Raw genomic sequence first — 5,951 nt, 5'->3', positions numbered from 1 at the left:
ATATCAAATATGTGGATAAAAAGGAAACTTAGTTACTGAGTCAGTGAAAAATGTCACATTGTTTTCTTTTGTTTGTTTTTATTGTGTTTAGGACTGGAACCAGGTACTCACAAACTAGAGATCCCCTCCCCTCCCCTCCCCTCCCCTCCCCTCTCCTTCCCTCTTTCCTTTTTCAAGATAGGATTTCTTTGTGTATCCCTGGCTATCCTGAAACTTACTCTGTAGACAGGCTGGTCTTGAACTGAGATACGTATTTTAAGAATAATGCCCCTAAAGTTTTAAATAACTTTTAAATCTTAAATCATACATAAAATATTTTGATTTGAAACAAATAACAAGGCATGTTCTCTGGCAGATTTTTTTTTTTAAGAATGCTGTAGTGAATACCTATTACCATTTAACAATGCTCAGTAACATTTTCCAAACTGTGTTCAGAAACACTAAAGTCTCCAGATATTAACAGATTAACTCTGCAGGAGCCTGATCAACATCAGACACTTTATAGCACCTCACCATCAGAGTGTCCACACTGGCTTCTCAAGGCCATGAGGCTAAGCTAGCAGGACACCAATTTCCTGTCACCCAATACATTAGAGTTTCTTCTGGACACACACAAATTCTGAAAAATTCTCACTGAATAGTCCTATATACCTCTTCTACCCCAACCTGAGCCTGGCACAAAAGTATCACGATCCAGACCAAATAGATGTACAGCTGCTTACTGTACGCCATTCACTCCATCCTCACTCACCAGGAATTTGCTTATGAATAAAGCTTTTGGAATAACAGCATAATTAATTATGAAGAGTTCTGTTTCTTCCTAAAATAATATTTATTTTCATTTTGTTAAGTGTTCACCTACATGTGTGTCTGCTCACCATTGCCTGAGGCTCATGAAGGCCAGAAGAAAGTGTCACATTGTCCAGATCTGGAGTTACAGAGGCCTTTGAACTGCTATGTGGTTGTGGGGAACTGAAGTCATGTCCTCTGCAGAGGGTGGCAGCGAGCACTCTTGACAGCTGAGCCCTCTCTCCAAGCCCCACCCTGATACATTATTAAACTAAAAGGAAGCCAATATTGTATTAAACCTTAACTGAAGTGTAAGTTTACAAACTACAGGAGAATTTAATCACCAAGAAGGTACAAAGAAATACCCCCTGAAAACTCATTTAAAGTTTATTTAGTGCCAGAACCACACACTAAGGGTTTAGAAAGCATGGCTGCAGATGATACCACTCCATAGTCCGTGGCTATCCTCTCCTAGATCAGCAATTCTAAAAAGCTTTGCACCGGTGACTCTTTTCGCACCTCAGAAATTTTTCCGTGAGTCCAAGTGTATACTGGTATTTAAACTGAGTAAACAAGTCAAACATTTACTGATAATAAATAAATCATAAATTTATTTTAAATTTATTTTAAATTTATTCTGTAAATGATTTTATTATTTATTGAGAGCCAATGTCACATACCAGTAAGATGAATGTGATTGCTTATTTTACATAAATAATTAAAACTTAACTGATATTTGATACTGCATCATCTTCCACATTTCTAAGAACTGACTTTTTAAAAAAAATTATAGGATAGGGTTTCTCTGTCTAGAACTCGCTTTGTAGATCAGGCTGGCCTAGAACTTACAAAAATACACCTGCTTCTGCCTCTGAGTGCTGGAATTAAGGGTGTGCACCATCAAGCCAGGCCAATTTTTTTTATTTAATAATTATCAATGCTGAGAAGATTGCTTCACGTAAATGCATAGTACAAAGAAGGTGAGGTACATTTCAGGTCATTTTAGACGTAGTTGGAAATTTTATTTTAATCCCAAGCTATAATATGTTTAATGATTTTGTATGAAATTGGTGAGCAACTCAAACAATTGTTAAAAAAAATCAAACATTTTGGCACAATTTAAAGATATACTAGTCTAATACTTATATACTAAGGAATGACAGGATATTGAAAATCCTTATTCTCTGTAATTTCATCATCGTTTTCTATAAAGGCAGAAAATGCCGATGCACGGTAAAAACACTAACTCAGCATGCAACAGTCTGGAATCTGCGCCAAGGTGTTCCTGGCAGTTTTGGTTGCGATTGGTTAGTATGGTGGCACTCACAGCACTTGTTCAGAACTAAATCTGAAGGGACGCGTACACAATGCAGCCTGGCTAAGCAGCGCTAGAAACACCAAAGGCTCAAAGCACACTTGATCTTGACTTAGCATTTGGTGTTTGCACATTTGTAAGTTCTCACATTTAGTTACATATCATGAGCCATGGTTTACAAGGTGGTGTGTCTTGTCCATAAGGGCTGTGATACAAATCTGTTACCCCAAACCTTCCGTTACATTCTAAAGTGTTCTGAATTGATCAGCTAAACACGTGAGCCAGTGAGACACTGATACCTGTTATCTCAAAATATACACCACAATGGAAACCATTAGATAAGGACAGTATTTACAAACAAAATTCAGAACATCTTTTAGTTATCTGCACAGAACCTTCCCTCCAACAGAAGTGGGGTTTTGTATAGTCTATAGTGTTTCACATCATAAGATGATATTGCTGTAATGCTTTTCAATTGTTTTTATAGTGATATTGCCACTCTTTATATCACTTTATAAAACACATTGAAACACAACCTGTCAAAGTGTCAGCTCTGATAGAAACACCCTTTTCATCTAAAAAAAATGCCAAATATGAAAACCTTACATCTAATAGTCACATTTATAAGCAAGTATTTTAAATGTACTGTCTGCTGTGTAGAGGAAAAAAACCCCTGAACCTCACCAATGCTTATATAAAACATATAACTAATTTGATTTGTGATTAATGTAATGACCTTTGACAGAGGGCTAGCTCTCCTAACAGTTACAGGTGAAAACCAGGAATGTAACAATATATAGTCAGCATGCAAACAAGGCAGTGATTGGCATTGAAGGATCAGTGACAAGATTTTCACAGTGGTTACCAAGTTATGACATACTGCATCTAATGTGCTAAAAGAAACTAAATGTAATGCTGAAAAACAGCTTAAAAGTTTAAAAAGTCTGCTAACAGTAATGCTCTCTACAATGTCAAACTCCAAACAAACTCCCAACACCCATCACTAAGACATACAGCAGGCACGTGTGAGTCTTACTGATGCTCCTTCCTGCTTCATTTGCTTGCACATACAAGACTTTGGGGTGGAGGTGACTGGGCGGAGGGCAGTAAGCAGAATATAAAGCGAGTAAGTAAAAGAATATGTTAAATTTCTTATTTATCTTTTCTCCCTCCATGCTCCCTTTCAAATTCTTGCCCTTCTTTCCCATTAATTTTTGTTACACACACATACATATAATTTGTTTATATACATACATATATATATGTATGTATATAATTTCTGTTGCTATAATACATATATATATGTATGTATTCCTAGATATAACTTGTTCTGTGTGTATAATGTTACTTTTATGCATGTCCTGAGGGTTTACCATGTATTACTAAACAGTGTGTTCTTCCACTCAGAAGATGATTTCTCCTGTCCTCAGTATCCATTGATTGTTTTTAGCACTTTGAGTAGGGTTATGACCTTGTGGGGTTTTCCAAATCCACATTGGCACTCACATCGTCTTTATTCAGTTCATGTTCAGACAATTATGTTGGTGAGAAGACTTTATGGGTGTAGGTTATGACATCACTAGGAGACAATCTCACAACAAACTCTGACCTGGCTCTTTCCATCTTTCTCTCTCCTCTTCTTTCATGTTCCCCTGAAGATGGGATAGGCTCTACAACTCTATTTTGGTTGGTTGTGGTTTTCTGTTTTGGTCTTTTTCTGTTGCAAGGACACGTTTCCTTGATGAGGGGTGAGGAGTACACTTATATGTAGATATAAGGACACATTTTGACTGTTGTTAGGGATTATATTCAGTAAAGTAGTGCTTGTCGATTTTCCTCCCATATCCATGATGTCATTAGAGAAGTGTTGGATAAATGTGTGTGTGCCACTTCTATACCCTTAGGGTTATCATGTTGCTACCAAGAACCAAAGACTATCTAACAAAATCTCCAATACTAGACTTGAGAAGCCTTCCTTTGAGTTGTTAGCCAGACTGTCCAAAAGACTCCTCAAATACAAAGTCTGCTGCTATTGCCCTTATTTTCCCCCTCAGAGGTGGAAATTAAGCTCAAGACACCATACACTTTAGCATGGGGCCCTGAGACACCTGAGCTGGAACTGACCTGAATGTCCTTTTTCTAAGAACTGGCTTTCATGCATCAGAAGATACCATGCAAGCTTTCAAAGGAGGGAGAAAGCCGACAGTCCTACCCAGGTATGACATGAACCACATCAAGGACCAGCAAATAAAAGTTTTAAGGCTTTAGTGTATTTGTGGCAAACCTTATAGAAATATGTTCACAATTAATTTTCCTTTCCCCACTTAAACACTAATAATACTACAAAACTTTGTCAGGTACATAAAAAGCTGAGTAGTCATTTATTTGTCTTCAAATTTTAATGACCAGAAGCTATAATCATTAGGCATTATAGTAAATACATTAGTTTTTTTCTAATAGTTGTGAATTTTATATTTTAAGATCTAAGTGGAAAAGTAAGGAAGATCAGGGCTAAGAAGAGGCTTGACTTCAGTTTATAAAAAAGAAAGGCAAGGCATGGTGGCTAGCATCTTTAATCTTGGCACTCAGGAGGCAAACATCCTAGGGAGAGAGTCATAATACTGCCTCACAAGTTAATAACTGCAATACCTGCATGTTAAAAGAATTTTTAATTTGTAACACATGAAACCCCAGGAAAAGTTCTTCTGGCTACAAATAAAGTTTATTTGTATCCTGGCTACACATTGTCTACAATTACCTTCACATGCAAATGGCACAGCTGAGGAGGTGCTGAGGGGATTAGATGACACTTGTACTGCATGCTCTTGTCATTTTTGCCTATCTGTGTGGCACACTATAAACTCTAATGACCAAGTTGCAATGTTCAGCACTGTGTGTGTCTCACAGATCATCAGACCACAATATTTTTTTTCTTTTTACTTTCAGCACCAGTATCCATAATATCAAAACATGAAAATCAGTAAACTGTAAGTACCATGTGTTTAAGGCATAAAAGAATAAAGATTATTTGTTATAAAATTAGACGGCAAAGCTTAGCATTTAACATGCAATCAAACAATGGATGACCTAAAATAATATTTTATGTGTTAGAATTAACAAACACTCATAGAGACATTTTTGATCCATAGGTTTCAGTTGCTAAAAAAAAATGTAAAACAAGGATATTTATTACCACAGAATATACAATAGTAAAAAGAAGAAAATTTCAACTCAATTGACTGAAACATTAACAAAGCAACAAAAGTCTTTTTATCAGTGATAACTCACTTGTGTTTTATTTTGTCAGATGAAGAAATGTGTGCAGAATAAACTTGCTTAACTATCAAGTTAATTTTGGCAAGAACAGTTGAAGAATGGAGAACACCAAGGAACATCAATAGTCAGTAACAGCAATTAGAAACAAGGAAAATGGCTTCCCTTGGGTATTGACGAATCAAGGACTATAGCGTATTTGAGGAATTAATGCCAGGAATGAATGACTGAAGTGATGGCCTTCGAATGTTTTGTAATGGAACAATTTACCAGGAAAGAATATTTTCTAAGAAAGAGGGACTCCACACAGCCTGTAGCCGAAGCTGTGGACAGCTGTCACCAGAGGTGCTGTGTGGTACAAAAGTGTTGTTTTAAGCTTTATGAAAATGTAAGGAGTTTCAACCTGGGCTCATTTACAGTGCCATTCACCAGCAGATACTTTTCAGCATCTATTTCACTCAGTCTGTGCTGTAGAACCAGGGATGGCAAGAATGGTCTTCCTTTGTTCTCCCAGGTTGAAGCATCCAACACCCTGCTTTACCCTCCCACAGAGCAGTTCGTTTGTTGGCTTAGT

This window comes from Mus caroli, chromosome 4, assembly GCF_900094665.2.
Source record: "Mus caroli chromosome 4, CAROLI_EIJ_v1.1, whole genome shotgun sequence".
Classification (NCBI taxonomy): domain Eukaryota; kingdom Metazoa; phylum Chordata; class Mammalia; order Rodentia; family Muridae; genus Mus; species Mus caroli.
This window is presented reverse-complemented; position numbering follows the sequence as displayed.